At 40.7% G+C, this 15409-nt stretch overlaps 1 long non-coding RNA gene across 1 annotated transcript; it reads left to right on the top strand.

Moving 5' to 3' along the window:
* The first annotated feature begins 324 nt into the window (after positions 1 to 324).
* LOC141278895 (uncharacterized) lies at positions 325 to 14490 on the top strand. The gene is made up of 3 exons (XR_012332296.1): positions 325 to 905; positions 7134 to 7350; positions 13461 to 14490. It is a non-coding gene; the product is annotated as an uncharacterized lncRNA (long non-coding RNA).
* Positions 14491 to 15409: the final 919 nt, after the last annotated feature.

Raw genomic sequence — 15409 nt, forward strand, 5'->3', positions numbered from 1 at the left:
GGTGCTGTAGGGAACGCAGCACGGAAATGTCCTTTGGATTTAATGATATGGCCACTGAAGACCTTGCTGAGGACAGTTTTAGTGGCGTGAGTAGAAGCAGCCAGATTCCAGTGAAGTAGATGGGCTTGGAGGGACGAAGAAGAGACAGACGGGGTAACTTTGGTTTTCAATAGACAGGAAGAGCGACAAAGGAGAGGTAGATACAGCAGTGAGGAGCTAAGAGAACAGGATATTTGTGTATAAATGATGGGAAGACGGGCTGAAGGAGAAGGTCCAGTTAGAAAACTAGAAAGTGAAGGCCACAGGAGTGACAGCTGGTTAAAAGTTCTTGAGAAGGTGAAAGATGATCGAGCGCGCAAGAGGAATCTTCGGAGAGGAGGAAATAAACTACTACTGACGCTGGAAGGAAAATGAGTAGCCATGGAGGCAGTAACAACTGCTACAACTTATTTATGCTCTATAAGCGTCAGGAACTTTTAGTACTTCCTTTAACGCTCACAAATCTTTCAGTACAATACCACGCCCCCTGTCCCAACAGGTGCTGCGAAAGGGGCGGGGCCTCGACTCTGATAGGGTTCCTCCCTCCCCGGGGCCCCGCCCGGTCCCCCAGATTGGATGGTGAGCGCACGCTTCCATTAGGGGAGGACGTAGGGGGCGTGCTCTCCAGGACTGGGCGGTTTCAGAAGCCACCCCTAACCGTCTGGAAACGGGATCCTCTAGGAAGCAGGAAGAGAGGAAGCAGGAAGAGTGAAAGCTGAATTTCTGGAAGGAGGCCTACGGGAGCCGGGAAGATGGATGTGAAAAAGCACTGCCTGGGTGATACATGCGCGCGGCAAGCGCGACAGTGACGGGTCGGCTCCAGTGCGCAAGCGCCGAGGCCTGCTGGGCATGGCGTTTCTCTTCTGGTGCGTTAGAATCCCAGCTCTGCGCCTGCCTGGAGTCCCACGTGACTCGGCATTTTGGTTTCCAGGAATTGCGTTAATAAAATAAGTTGGTAGCAATCGAACCGTCTAACAAATAGGGAATTTGTTAATTAAAATATGGTTATGTACATAAGGTGGAATATTTTGTAGCCCCACCCATGCAAGCCAGAAATCTAAATTGTGTGTGTGTGTGTGTGTGTGTGTGTGTGTGTGTGTGTGTGTGTGTTTTGGTCTCTTTGCAGTCGAAGTACCAATATTCTCTCGTTGAATTGTTATTAATGGCTGGTGTCCAAGCTGTTAATTCAAAGATTTGAGGGTGAGACAAGTGCACTTTCTTTCCCTGGGTCGAATTAGATTATGAACACGTTGTTATAATGAGAGAAGGACAATGATGAGTGAGTTTTCTCTGCACCATGTGGGTCTGTGGTAGGGAGCTGGCGTGGACGTCACTTGGAAAAGAACTCTCCTTAAGGGCATTGCTCAGAGGTGAGGAGACCTCAGCAGAGGGCCTAGAGCTGTACAATTAGATGCGGAAGTTGCGGAGGGTGGTGGGGTGTAGTCAGGGATTTGCTGGAGGAGAGGCATTGCAGGAGGAACCTCTGAAAGACCACAAGAAAGAGAACCAGCCACCTGTGGAAGGCACCGCTGCTCTCCAGATTTCCCAGGTGGGAGTAGACAGCGATCCACTGGGACTCCTGAAGTGTAAGCTCTTTGGGTGGTCTTGCAGAGGTCCCCTTGCTAAGCTTGAAGTTAGAAAGGCAGGGCTCTCACACCCACCACCTCTGGAGGATCAGCAAGGCTCTCTGAAGAAATCCTCCAATTCCCTTACAAACTTTACTCTTGCTCTTTTATATTTTCTTTATGGGCAGGATGATGGATTCAAGAAGTTTTTAGCTGAGTCCTTCTTTGCAAACGCACCAGGATGGTCTGTTTCATGACTGATTCATGCTTCAAAATATTTTGATATATCGATTCACGCCTCCGAAACAGGAAGAGTTTGGGTTTGATGCTGCAGCATTATCAAAATTGAACTGCAAGAAGCAAGCAAAACTTTCCTGGAATAAAAGACCTTGCTGATCTCTATCTCAGGAACCAAGGCTACCCCTAAATTCAGATGTGTCCAAATCCTAGTTCCACTGAACAAGCAGAGCTTTATTCTACATAATTCTTTCTCAACGCTAGGGGTGCAGTTGTGTTGAGAGCTGGAATCAAAGGGGAGCCAGCAGAGGGAAACTGTTCTTTCCCCACTGATTAGCTCAGGCGTATCCTATAACTTCTTTAGCCACTCTCAGATAAGAAGTCCTCTGGTCACTTTCAGACTCAAGAGTAATCTTTGAGTAATTACAATTCCAGTCCAATGTCATAATCTAACAACTTTCTCTTATCCACTGGAAAGCTTCTCTCCACTTTCCTCTCACGCCTGGTTGAAAAAATATCAAACCACGTAGAAGGGTTTATTTAAAAATCACTGCCCCACTCCCCTCCCCATCCTCAGTCTCACCGCCCAGAAGGATCCATTATACACAGTTGTTTATCTTTGTGTTTAGTAAACTTTAGTTGTTGAGAAATTTACCTCAACCTTCGCTTCCCAGTTGGTACTCAAGTTCTACTCCTTGGCGATGTTAATGGTTTGGAAAAATGAGGGGGTGACTCCTTACAGACAAGCTGCGGCACTTTACCCCCCTCACCTGGACCCTGCCCCCCTGATGATCTTCATACAGTGGGTAGATTCAAGATCTGTATGAAAGACCAGAAAGTCAGGCTTGCTGGCTGTTAAAAAAGACCACTCATTTAAAAGCTTTTTTAAAATGGGAGTGGATGGTTTGTCGCAAGTCATGCTCACTCTTCTCTAGTAACTTATGAGACCCAAAAGGCCTGCTCTTGCAAGCCCGGCTGTGGTAGTGTTTGCATGGATTGCGTGCAGCTTTGATTGTTTGTTAAGCCTGGCAAATCTGTCTCTTGGGAGCAATACTACTCCTGTGCCTTTTGTATAGAAAGAGTTGCCTCAGTATGGCTGGTGCTGCCCATCTCTTGTCCTGGGACCCCTGCCAGCTGACCCTCCTCGTTCTCTTAGCCATGATTTCTGAGGCAGCACTTCTGCAAGTCCATTGAGCACAAGGACATAAACTGTGCTTTTTTGGTGTCTTTCCTGTAGCCTGTGGGGGACTTGCAAGTGTATTTTGTCCAGCACCTTATAGATTATTCCCACTTTCTCTTCTCTCTCCTGGACTGCTTAAGTACCTCCTAACTGGTCTGTTTGCTCCTCTTTTAGAAGGCTCACCACATGGAGGCCAATGTGTTCTGGTTATCAATTTATAGCCTCTCAGCTTCAAATCCACTTGCATTGCCTGCTCTGCTGGGTCCTTTAAATATTTTTCCTTTGCGGGCTGGCGTGATGCTAAACTCTGTCAGTAGAGGGCACTAGAGAGACACTGTAGGAGGAAGGAGTTTTTTTTCCTCCTTGGGATGTCCTGCACTCTGCAGGTTCCGTGGTGTGCACGGCTTCTCCAGCCCCAGGATCCTGGGCCCAGCTCCTGTAGTGCACAGTGGCCAGGAGCACCCAGCAGCCAGAAACTTCTTGTGGTGCCCCCGTTGGGTGGCTTCATAGCAGTGTGCCTTCAGAGAGTTCCTGCCCTTTGAACGGCTTCCCTTGGCACCCTAGAGGGGGATGGTGACGGGTTTCCAGCTCTGCAGCTTCTCTGCCATCCAGGGAGCCACAGAGGTTCCCTCTCCAACAAGGTCTGGGTCTCAGCCCTGGGAGTGGGAGGCCCTCCCTTGGGGTGTGGCTCTTCCTTGTAGCTGCTACACCTGTATTTTTTAGAATTCTCTTCCTGTCTTACAGCCCAGTCCCTCATTACTCTGACCTCCTGTTAAATAGTTAATAATTCCTGATATTAAACTTTCCCTCTTCAAATTACTGTGTAGTTTCTGTCTCCTGATTGGACCCTGACTGATAACACAGTGTAATCGTTGTGAAATGTAAATCTGATTTTGTCATGCCTCCTTGTTTAAAACCATTTTATGGTTTCACTCTGCTTATAAGATAAAAAACTACCCCCCTCATTTTCATGGTTTCGGAGGCCCTGCATAAGCTGGCCCCTCTTTACCTCCCTGGCCTTATCTCAGACCAGAGTCCCCCCTGCTTTCCTCCTGCTACAGAGCTTTTACAGACACTGTTCCCTTTCTCTGAAGTCATCTTCCCTCACTTTTTTGCCTGGTAAATCCCTACTCACTTTGAGTTAATCATCCCATCCTCAGGGAAGCTTCTCCACCTTCCCTGCCTCGGTCGAATCCCTTTTATTTACTTTCAGAGCACCTGTGTAAGGCTCCTTCAGACCATTTTTCTTGGTTGTAATTTTACATATGTTTGTGCAATTTAAAAATTAGTATTTATCTGCTGTCTTACAGACCGTAAGCTCCTTGAGGACAAGAGACTGTGGCTCTTTTGGTTCCCTGTATAGCCGCATGTCTAGCACATGTTACAGAGTGGCTGTTATGAAGCAGGCATGTCACCTCGTTGCCCTTGTCTTTTTTGTTTTTAATTGAAGTATAGTTGATTTACAATGTTGTGTTAGTTTCTAGTGTACAGCACAGCAGTGATTTAGTTATATGTATGTATATATATATTTATATGTATTCCTTTTCGGATTCTTTTCCAGAAACTGAGCTAAAGGGAACTGTTTTCAATATCTTGTTGCCCTTGTCTTGGTCCAAGGATTTCCCTTTGGAAATACTCCAATTCGCCACAAGATGGCAGGCTAAGACACTCTGGTACTTAATTTCCTTTGAGAAAGAAGTGGTGTTTCAGGTTAGAAGGAAGGCCTTTCTCTGAGCCAGAAGAGGATCCCTTTGAAGTGAGATTGAGTCACATATTACAGAAGATTTCTCTGAAAATGTTCTCTGCATCTCCACTTCTTCACTGACTCGGAAGAACAATCTGGGATACTAATAAGCAAGACAAAGGAGAGATTCTCTGCTTGCTTGCCTGAGGGGCTACTGTGCTATTTAGAGAACAGTTCTAGGGAGACACAAGGACCCTGAGCTCTGATTCATCTGGGAAAATAGGGACCTGACAGTGCGTGCGGAGGCGACAGGAATATTTATGCCCCTCTCCTCAGTCTTTGTTTTGCACTAACTGTGAGTTCGAGAGGAAAGGTCTAGAGCAAGGGGGTCAACAAACTGTGTCCCTAGGGCCAAGTCTGGCTCTCTGCCTGTTTTGGTAAATAAATTTAATTGGAACCCAGCCATACCCATTTGTTGATATACTGTCAGTATTTTGTACAACTATGAATACACTGACAGAGACCCTGTGGTCTGCAAAGTCAAAAATATTTACTGTCTGGTCCTTTAAGACGAAATTAGGGGACATTTGGTCTAGAGGCATGTAAACTTTTTAGAAGCCTTGATATCTGGTTAGCATTTAGCTGACATTCCATAAAAAGTAGTGATTTGACCTTGTGGGGGAAAGACTTGTCTTTCTTTACAAGAAGTAAACATTCTGGGTGGAAATGATATGGATTCCTTGAGGTTACTTATAGTGGTACCCATATAAGTCGGAAATTATTAATTCATTTCAAGAGTTGCACATTTAAGTGTGCTACATCTTTTCTTTTTTAAGTGGAAATATGGGCGTACATGATATGGGCGTACATGTTGGAAATGCTTACCATGCTTTCCAACAGCAGGATTAATAAGTCACTGTTATGCTAATTACCTGTACTTCATTTTTCATGGTACCAGCCAAAGGTCTTGTAGCTATTTACCTTGCATTCAAGAAATATTCTTGGCATGGTTGTTGTGGCTTATTTATGAATTTGTTAGTGCTCAGACAACGCTGAGTCAAAATCACATTAATTCATTTTGCAAGTTTTAAACAGTAAAATACATTTGCTACAAACCCAGAGCTGTATTTATTTATGATTTAAATTTAAGGAATTTCAGTGTTAAACTTCTTTGCTCTTCTAGAGTTCCTTTAAAATATTTTTTTATTATTCATTTTGGCTGTGTTGGGTCTTTGTTGCTGCGCGTGGGCTTTCTCTAGTTGCGGCGAGCAGGGGCTTCTCTTGTTGTGGAGCTCAGGCTCTAGGTGCGCAGGCTTCAGTAGTTATGGCACGTGGGCTCAGTAGTTGTGGCTCATGGGCTTAGTTGCTCTGTGGCATGTGGGATCTTCCTGGACCAGAGATCGAACCCGTGTCCCCTACGTTGGCAGGCAGATTGTCAACCACTGCACCACCAGAGAAGTCCCTCTTCTAGAGCTCTTAATGTTGATTTATGCTTCAGTATGCTGATTTCTTCAAGCACTTTTAATAATGAAAGTATGTGTGTTCCATATTTTTTATATGTGTCTGTACCTTTACATGTGTGAGAATATCCTTGTGTTGTTTAGAAAAAGTGGGCATAAACATTTGACATAAAAACCCATTTTGACAATGGTTTTTCTTTTTTAAAAAAGACTATTAATTATAGTGTTGAAGGTACTTCAAAAAAAAGTGGAATCATGATTCCGTACAAATATAAAATGAAATGTGTATCAAGATTTTATTTAGCTCATTAGTTAATAAGAGAACCAGTAAGATATTACAATTGGTTCAAAGGAAAATTCAAAGAACCACATATTATATAGGCAAATAAGGAATGCTGGAATGAATCTACAAAGAGATTCAAAAAAGGTCTATTGGGGACTTCCCGGTGGCTCAGTGGTTAAGAATCCACCTGCCAATGCAGGGAACACGGTTCGATCCCTGGTCTGGGAGGATCCCACATGCTGCAGAGCAACGAAGCCCATGGGCCACAACTACTGAGCCCACGTGCCACAACTACTGAAGCCTGCACGCCTAGAGAGTCTTTGCCAATTTTTCCTTACAATAATAACAATTAATAGTATTTAGTATGTCTGGTGTAGTTATAAATATATTATATACACTAACTCAGTAAATGCTCACAAAATTAACTTCATTTTACAGGTGAGGAAACCGAGGCATTGAAGTTTTAATTTGCTTGTGGTAAAATGGAAGACCCAGAAGTGAAAAAAATAACATGCATACTATTCCAGCTATATAAAATTATACATATATATATGCACAAAAATATTAGAATGAAGAAATTTGACCTTTATCACTGGCTGATATGTCCATGCTTTGTGTTAAGAGAAAAAGGGAAGGTGTAGAGTAATGTGTATAGAATTATTTTCTTTCTTTTTTTTTTTTTTAGTATTTATTTATTTGGCTGTGCCAGGTCTTAGTTGCAGCACACAGAATCTTTGTTGCGACATTCGAGATCTAGTTCCCTGACCAGGGATCGGACCTGGACCATCTGCGTTGGGAGTGTGGAGTCTTAACTGCTGGACCACCAGGGAAGTCCCACACACATTGATTTAGACCACCCACTTCTGCCATCTTTGCACTGCAGCCAAAGTGATCTTTATAAGGTAAATAATCACCTCTCGTTAGTTTTCCCATTGCACTCGGAATAAAACGAACATTTTTTTTTTAGCTTGGCTTCTAAGGCCTTGGATGGTTCACCCCCTGCTTCTCTCTTTAGCTTTATTTTGGAACATTTTTCTTTTCTTTCTTTTGCTTCAGGCATAATGTTCTCTCAGTTTCTACAGAATGTCACGATCCCTCCTGCTACAGACCTTTGCCCAGGCCATGTTTTCTGACTGGAATATTCTCTCCATCACCTTCCGTCTAAGTTGGGTGTCTTTTCTGTAAGCGAACCATGTTCTTACTGATCCAAGTTTGTGGCCATTAATTTATTAATGTGATTATTTGGTTACATCTGTATTCCGCAGTCTGGTTGTGCATTATACAACATATATGAGTGGTGGCCCTTCCTTTCTAGAGCACAAACTTCCAGAAAGTCAGGACAATATCTTTCTGTACCACTTTATGCCCAGCACATAGAAGAACTCAGTATACATTCATTGATTGAATAAATAAATGGCTACCAGAGATGTCTCTCTCTTTTTTAAAAAAATTAATTAATTAATTTTTGGCTGCGTTGGGTCTTCGTCGCGGTGTGCAGGCTTTCATAGTGGTGGCTTCTCCTGTTGTGGAGCAGGGCTCTAGGCACGCGGGGTTCAGTAGTTGTGGTGCACAGGCTTAGTTGCTTCATGGCATGTGGGATCTTCCCAGACCAGGACTTGACCCTGTGTCCCCCGCATTGGCAGGCAGATTCTTGACCACCACACACCAGGAAAGTCCCCAGAGATGTCCCTTATTCAGGCTAGTTTCTCTAGCTTAAAAGAAATTAAAGTTCCTAAAGTTTCTTTGACTCATTTATGTATATCATCCATTCTTGTATCTTCTATAAGTTTGCCTCAAACACTGAATTAGTGAATACTGCATAATTGCTCCTAAGGGAAGTACAGGGTTAGGTTCCTGAGAGCCTTTGGTCACAACATTTTTGTTAACTGGTCAATATATAACCAGTTGTTTTATGTGTGTTTCTATTTAAAGACACTTTATTTTATTTTATTTTATTTATTTTTTTGCAGTACGCGGGCCTTTCACCGTTGTGGCCTCTCCCGTCGCGGAGCACAGGCTCCGGACGCGCAGGCTCAGAGGCCATGGCTCACGGGCCCAGCCGCTCCGCGGCATGTGGGATCTTCCCGGACCGGGGCATGAACACGTGTCCCCTGCATCGGCAGGTGGACTCTCAACCACTGCGCCACCAGGGAAGCCCTAAAGACACTTTATTTAATATCATTATTGATTTATTAATATTGAACTCATAGCTAGCAGCACTATAACTCATGCCTGAACGAAGCTTATCTAACACACGTATTTTCTCTGTCAGCCACATCAGAGCCTTCTTGCACTTAGGAAACTGGACGGCACTTCAGTGCTATGCTTGGGGCTCGTGTAGGACCACCAACTAAAAGCATAAAAATGTGAGAAACGTGGCACTAAATAAACCATGAAAAGGACATTTGTTTAAGTAGGAGAGCTGAAACAAGAAGGTAGAATGTTGCCTTGTTCAACTTCAGCTGAGAAAGAGGGCATTGGGCAACTCAAAATTTTCCCTGCTTTTCAAATGTCAATGAATGAGACTGCAAGGGTGCCATGAGGATTGATTTTGGGGTTACAAATAAATTTTGGCAAATAGACAGAATTGCAAATATGAAATCCAAGAATAATGAAGATTAACTGTATATATAATAAAATGTATACTATATAAATGCATTTTACATATCTTTATATTTCCTATATAAATAAGAAATATATAAAATACATAATAACACAATTGTCACTATCTTATATATAGTGTCACACTACTTGGCAATATATTGTATGCATGTCAGTAAGCATATTTACAAATAGATTCCAAATCGTTTCCCAGACTAGCGTTAAATGTGTCTTGGGTTATAAGGATTCTATGAGAGATCAGTTTGCCAAATGCTGATATCAAGAAATCCTCTAAGTGTGTGGCATTTGAAAAAGGTCTGGGACTTCCCTGGTGGCGCAGTGGTTAAGAATCCACATGCCAATGCAGGGGACATGGGCTTGATCTCTGGTCCACGAAAATCCCACATGCCACGGAGCAACCAAGCCCATGCACCACAACTACTGAGCCCGCGTGCCTAGAGCCCGAGCTCTGCAACAAGAGAAGCCACTGCAATGAGAAGCCCGTGCACCGCAACAAAGAGTAGCCCCTGCTCGCCACAACTAGAGAAAGCCCGTGCGTAGCAACGAACACCCAATGCAGCCAAATTAATAAGTAAATAAATGTATAAAAAAAAAGCAAAGAGAGAGCCTGTGCCCCAGATTCTTATAATTATGCTTTGACAGGAACAGGGGCACATGTGCCAAAATAGAGGCTAAAGTCAGTTTCCCTTTTACAGTTGTATATTTTACCCATCTTTTGTTACTTTGCTTTTCCAAGCTCTCATAGCCCATTATACTGTATCTTATTGGATAGGGCCTTGTTCTGGGCTTCCTCATGTCCTATCTCTCTAGGCATCTAACAGGAGCTTAATTTAACAAGAAGCCGTGGCTGTCCTCAACTGAAATAATTTCAAAGTCTCTCATCAGATGGCTCTTTTGGAAATGTCAACGGTTTTTAAACTGTCAGTGCTACAATATAAACAATGCTACATACACTGTTAATCATGGAAGTGATTTCTGGTTTCAGTAAAACAGACCCCAGGGAAGTTTGCTGTGGTGACATATTTTTCACTTGAGATTGCTAAAGACTCAACTACAGCTGGTGTCTGTCCACAGCCTGGCATTGAATTGTCTCACTTCCTGAGACCTAAGCATTATAGATTACATCTGGTATGTTAAAACATTATTTGATAATGGGTGCGATATCATTTCAACTACATACAACTTCTGCCAGTGAATATGTATAATTTTTGCTTTTAGAATTTATATTCTCTCCCTGCTCCTGTATTTTTTTTTTAACCTTTGAATTGGGAAGAAGCCCAACCACTCTAATTGAGAATATCCTCATAGTATGGTTTTTATGTGCTTTGTTTAATATTCTATTATTATTAAAGAATCAAAACCTCACAGATAATGTGAATGGTAATTGTGCTGTCCTGATTTTGTTTTTTCTTATATTTATGTACTAAATCCAGACACTATGAAAAACAAATTGCAGATGCAAAAATTGAGCAGGTAATGTTGATGAGAAAACTCCCTGTAAGAACCGTAGGATATGACTGAAACTGCAGTCAGAGACAAATTCATAGCCTTAATACTTTCACTGTTAAATGAGAATGAAAGTAAGTAAAACCTAAGCAGAATTAAAAGGTAAACCACAAACTCTATAAAGAGCTTTTATAAATCAATATGAAAAAATACAATATCCCAGAAGGAAAATGGAGGAAAGAAGGGCCGTCAAGAAGAAGGCCCATGGGCAAACAAGTTTTGGGTCCCCAGGAAGGGAAGACTAGCTAAAAAATTTTCAGGTCGTATTATTTGGAGAAGGTAATAGAGAGGACGTGACTGCTGGTTGACTTGTGAGCTATACCTGGGCAGTCAGAGGCTCCTCATCTCTCCCCTGTCCTTGGAATGTATGTTCCGCCCTCCGTTCCCATGTGGGAGCGTTTTCAAGACTGTAGGCTTGGGAGAGCAATGTGTTGCTGAGACCATCTGGGTGGTGTACGTGATCGAACCCCAGGAATCCCATATAAACTTTCTGGCGGGCAGTACAGAGGTCTACTAGTTATGCGGCCGCCCGAGAGAACTCTCATGAGTAAGTCCCCTTGCTGTATAAACCTGCCCCCACCACTCTGGAATGCTGTGCCTCTTCAGTCTCTGCTCGCCCTCTGCATGCTGGGGCCAGTTTGCAAACCAATGTGTATTTGCCTTGGGGCCCTTGACCCGCAGGACTTTGTGATTTGCCAGTTTTCCTCCCTCTCTTCTGCTCTGGTGAAAGACAGGAAAAGGCAGTTTATGAAAGCCAAATTACATGTTTAATAGTAAATAAAATGCAAAATACATATAATACTGAACTGCCACTTTGTCCTGCCAAATTGGCAAAACTATAAAAGGAAAATATCAAAGTGGACAAGAGTGTAGGGAAATGAGCATTTTTATACTGTTTTTGGAAGTGTAAGCTGATTTAGGTTTTCTGGACAATGGGCCCTGTGCATCATGAATCTCTTTTGGTCCATCAATTTCACTTCCAGGATTTTATCCTGAAGTAATTAGGGATACGTATAAAGATAAGCAGGATTTTCTTATAGTGTTTATAAGAGGGGACAATAGGCTACTATGCGGTCATTAAAACATACTCATTGCTATCCTTATCAACATTTCTTAGATCCACAGATTGTACTAAGTAAATGAAATATCCCATCGCTGGGGTGAGTATTTTAAAAAAATTGTGGCATAAAAAGGTTGTAATAATTTATTAAAGGTCACATGGTTAAGAATTAATAAAGCTTAAATGAAACCCCAATCTTAACTAACTGCTATAATTAATGTTCTCTATAACTGAACAAGTGACATAAGGAAATGTTTATATAATATATTGCTCTATGAAAAAAAGCAGGCTATATTCAATTTCTCTAATGGATATAGGCCTATGCAGATTTCTGATGCTTTTGCTAAGTTATGTTTTTCTAAGGACTATTTATCACTTCAAATTTATCAGCATAAAGTTAGTAATATCCACTTATATTTTAATGTCTGTAGACACTGTAGTTGATGTCCTTTGTAACTCTTCCTTTTTTGCCATTTTTCTTGACCTTGGCAGGGGTTTGTTAATTTTATTAGGGCTTTCAAGGAACCAACTTTTTGCTTCCTTGACTCTCTCATATGGATGTTTTTTTATTTAATTCATTTCTGATCTTATCTTTACTTTTTCCTCTCTTCAGTTTTCTTTGGCTTTAACTTGATATCCTTTTCTCTTTCTGTCTTCTTAAGGTGAGTGTTGAGATAATTGATTTTTAGTCTTTCTTGTTTAAAATATGCACATTTAAGACCATAAATGTACTTCTAAGTGTGGCTCTAGTTCTTCATCTGCAAAAATGCATATGTAGTTTAAAAAAAATTATTGTCATTCACTTCAAATATTCTCATATTCATTATCTTATTTAACCCATGAACTATTTAGAAGAGTACTGGTTAATTTCTAAACATATGGGGATTTTTTAGTTATCTTTTTGATATTAATTATTACTTAATTCCACTGTGGTTTGCTAGGACATAAACTATATTATATAAATCTTTTGAAATTTGTTTGGTTTTTGACTCAGATTTTGGACAGTTTGGTAAATGTTCTGTGTGGCATTTGAACAGGATGTATATTTGACACTAGGAGTGCACTGTTCTATATTTGTCCATTAGGGTCATTTGTACATCTTGTTCAAATCTATATCCTTACTGATGGTATATTTGCCTTTTCTATTGGTTACTGAGAAGGATGTGTTAAAGTCTGTAAGCATGATGTGAATTTTTCTATTTCTTCTTTTATTTCTTCCAGTTTTTTGTTTTATATATATTTTAAGGTAATGTTCTGAGATTCATACATATTTAGACCTCTTGTATTTTCCCTTTAGATCTACTCTTTTATCATCATAAAATGTCCCTCTTTATGTCTGTCTGCTAATGCTTCCTGCCTTAAAGTCTGCTTTGTCTTATAGTAGTCAAGGCATACCACTTTCAATTGGTCAGTGTTTGCATGGCATTTATAATTTTTCTATCCTTTTATTCTCAACCTCATGTTCTTTGGGATTAAGTTGCTCGTTTTTAATCTGACAGTCTGACAACCTTTTCTTTTATCTATGTATTTGATCTATTCACGTTCAATGTATTATTGATATATTTGGGTTTAAACTTATCTTAATACTTATTTGTCCTACTAGTTTCTGTTCTTTTTTTCTCCTTTCTTGACTTCTTTTCTTTGTATTTAATTATATAAACTATTATTCAGTATACATATTTTTTTTCACACGCTTCTTTTATTCAACAATAGATTTATATCTAAAATACTTATAAAATACTACATAATATTCCAAAGTACAAATATGTCAATTTAGCAGTTACCTTCTTAAAAATTTTTTTTGTTTTTGTTTTATTTCTTCAGTAAAAATCCTTTTTCAGGGGCTTCCCTGGTGGCGCCGTGGTTGAGAGTCCGCCTGCCGATGCAGGGGACACGAGTTCGTGCCCCGGTCAGGAAGATCCCACATGCCGCGGAGCGGCTGGGCCCGTGAGCCATGGTCGCTGAGCCTGTGCGTCCGGAGCCTGTGCTCCGCAAAGGGAGAGGCCACAACAGTGAGAGGCCCGCGTACAGCAAAAAAAAGAAAAGAAAAAAATCCTGTTTCACATCTTGTAAAAGTGCGTTAATACTTTTCTAAGGAAGGTGGTTCAAAGAATTACTGGATCATGTGGCATTTGTACTTTGTATTTTTTTTTTTTTTTGGCCGTGCTATGCAACTTGAGGGATCTTAGTTCCCCGACCAGGGATTGAACCAGAGGCCACGGCAGTGTGAAAGCGCTGAGTCCTAATCACTGGAGCCCCAGGGAATTCCCTGCCCTTTGTATTTTGATAGCAGCTCCACATTGCCATTTAATTTCCCTGTGCCAATTTCCCCTCACAGCAGTGTGTAGGAGTTTCAATTCCCCAACAAACTCACCAAGACTTGATATTACCAAACATTTGAATGTCTGCATTCTGTTATGTGAAAAATGGTATCGTTTAATCTGATTTGTCTGATTGCTAGTAACTTAGAAAATCTTATTAAATGTAGTATTACAGCTTTTTTCTTTTTTTGCCTTCCTTTTGATTAATCAAATAATTATCTAAGTATTATATGTCTTAATACTTTTAGTAGTTCTGAATAGTGTAAAAATGGTAGACCAGCCCCTTCCTACCTTATGTGCTATGAATGTCAAGGGTATTAGTGATATATTTTAAACTCTATATGACATGGTTACTATTATTTTATAGTCGATTTTACTTAGAATAACTGACATATTTACCCTTTTTATTGTTCTACATTCTATTCTGTATCTTGGTGGTTCTTTCGGGGATTATTTTCCTTTCTCTTGAATTGTATTTCCTTGAGTACATTTGTGCTAATCACAAATCTTCTCAGTTTTTGTATTAAGTGTATTTTGCCTTAAACTATGAAGTATATTTTTGGTGGATACAGAAGTCTGTGTTGGGAGTTATTTTCTTTTAGCATTTTGAAGGTATCATTCCGTTATCTCCTTGCTTCTTTTTCTTTTCCTGTTGAGAAATCAGCTGATGGTTTGTGTTGTTCTTTCAAAGGTAATATATCTCTTTACCTCTGGGCGACTTTAAGGTCTTCTCTTCGTTTTTCAGTAGTTTGACCATAATGTGCTTAGGGCTGGTTTTATTTATATTTATTCTTCTTGGAGTTCGTCGTACTTCTTGGTGTTTTGGTCATTTTTGGGAAAATTTTTGACAGTACTGTTTCTTCAAAAATTGCTTCTGCTTTAATCTCCTCTCTAATTCTTGGACTTTTCACCATGTCCCATGTGTCCTTTATGTTCATTTCTGTATTTTTTCCTCTTGATTTTCCATGTTCCAGCGTATATGTTTTTTAAAAATTTTTTTTGAATTTTATTTTTATTTATTTTTTTATACAGCAGGTTCTTATTAGTCATCCATTATATACATATCAGTGTATACATGTCAATCCCAATCTCCCAATTCATCACACACCCCCCCCCCACCCCCGCCGCTTTCCCCCCTTGGTGTCCATACGTTTGTTTTCTACATCTGTGTCTCTATTTCTGCCCTGCAAACCGGTTCATTTGTACCATTTTTCTAGGTTCCACATATATGCGTTAATATACATATTTGTTTTTCTCTTTCTGACTTACTTCACTCTGTATGACAGTCTCTAGATCCATCCACGTCTCTACAAATGACCCAATTTTGTTCCTTTTTATGGCTGAGTAATATCCCATTGTATATATGTACCACATCTTCTTTATCCATTTGTCTGTCAATGGGCATTTAGGTTGCTTCCATGACCTGGCTATTGTAAATAGTGCTGCGATGAG

This window comes from Tursiops truncatus, chromosome 6, assembly GCF_011762595.2.
Source record: "Tursiops truncatus isolate mTurTru1 chromosome 6, mTurTru1.mat.Y, whole genome shotgun sequence".
In the NCBI taxonomy this organism is placed as follows: domain Eukaryota; kingdom Metazoa; phylum Chordata; class Mammalia; order Artiodactyla; family Delphinidae; genus Tursiops; species Tursiops truncatus.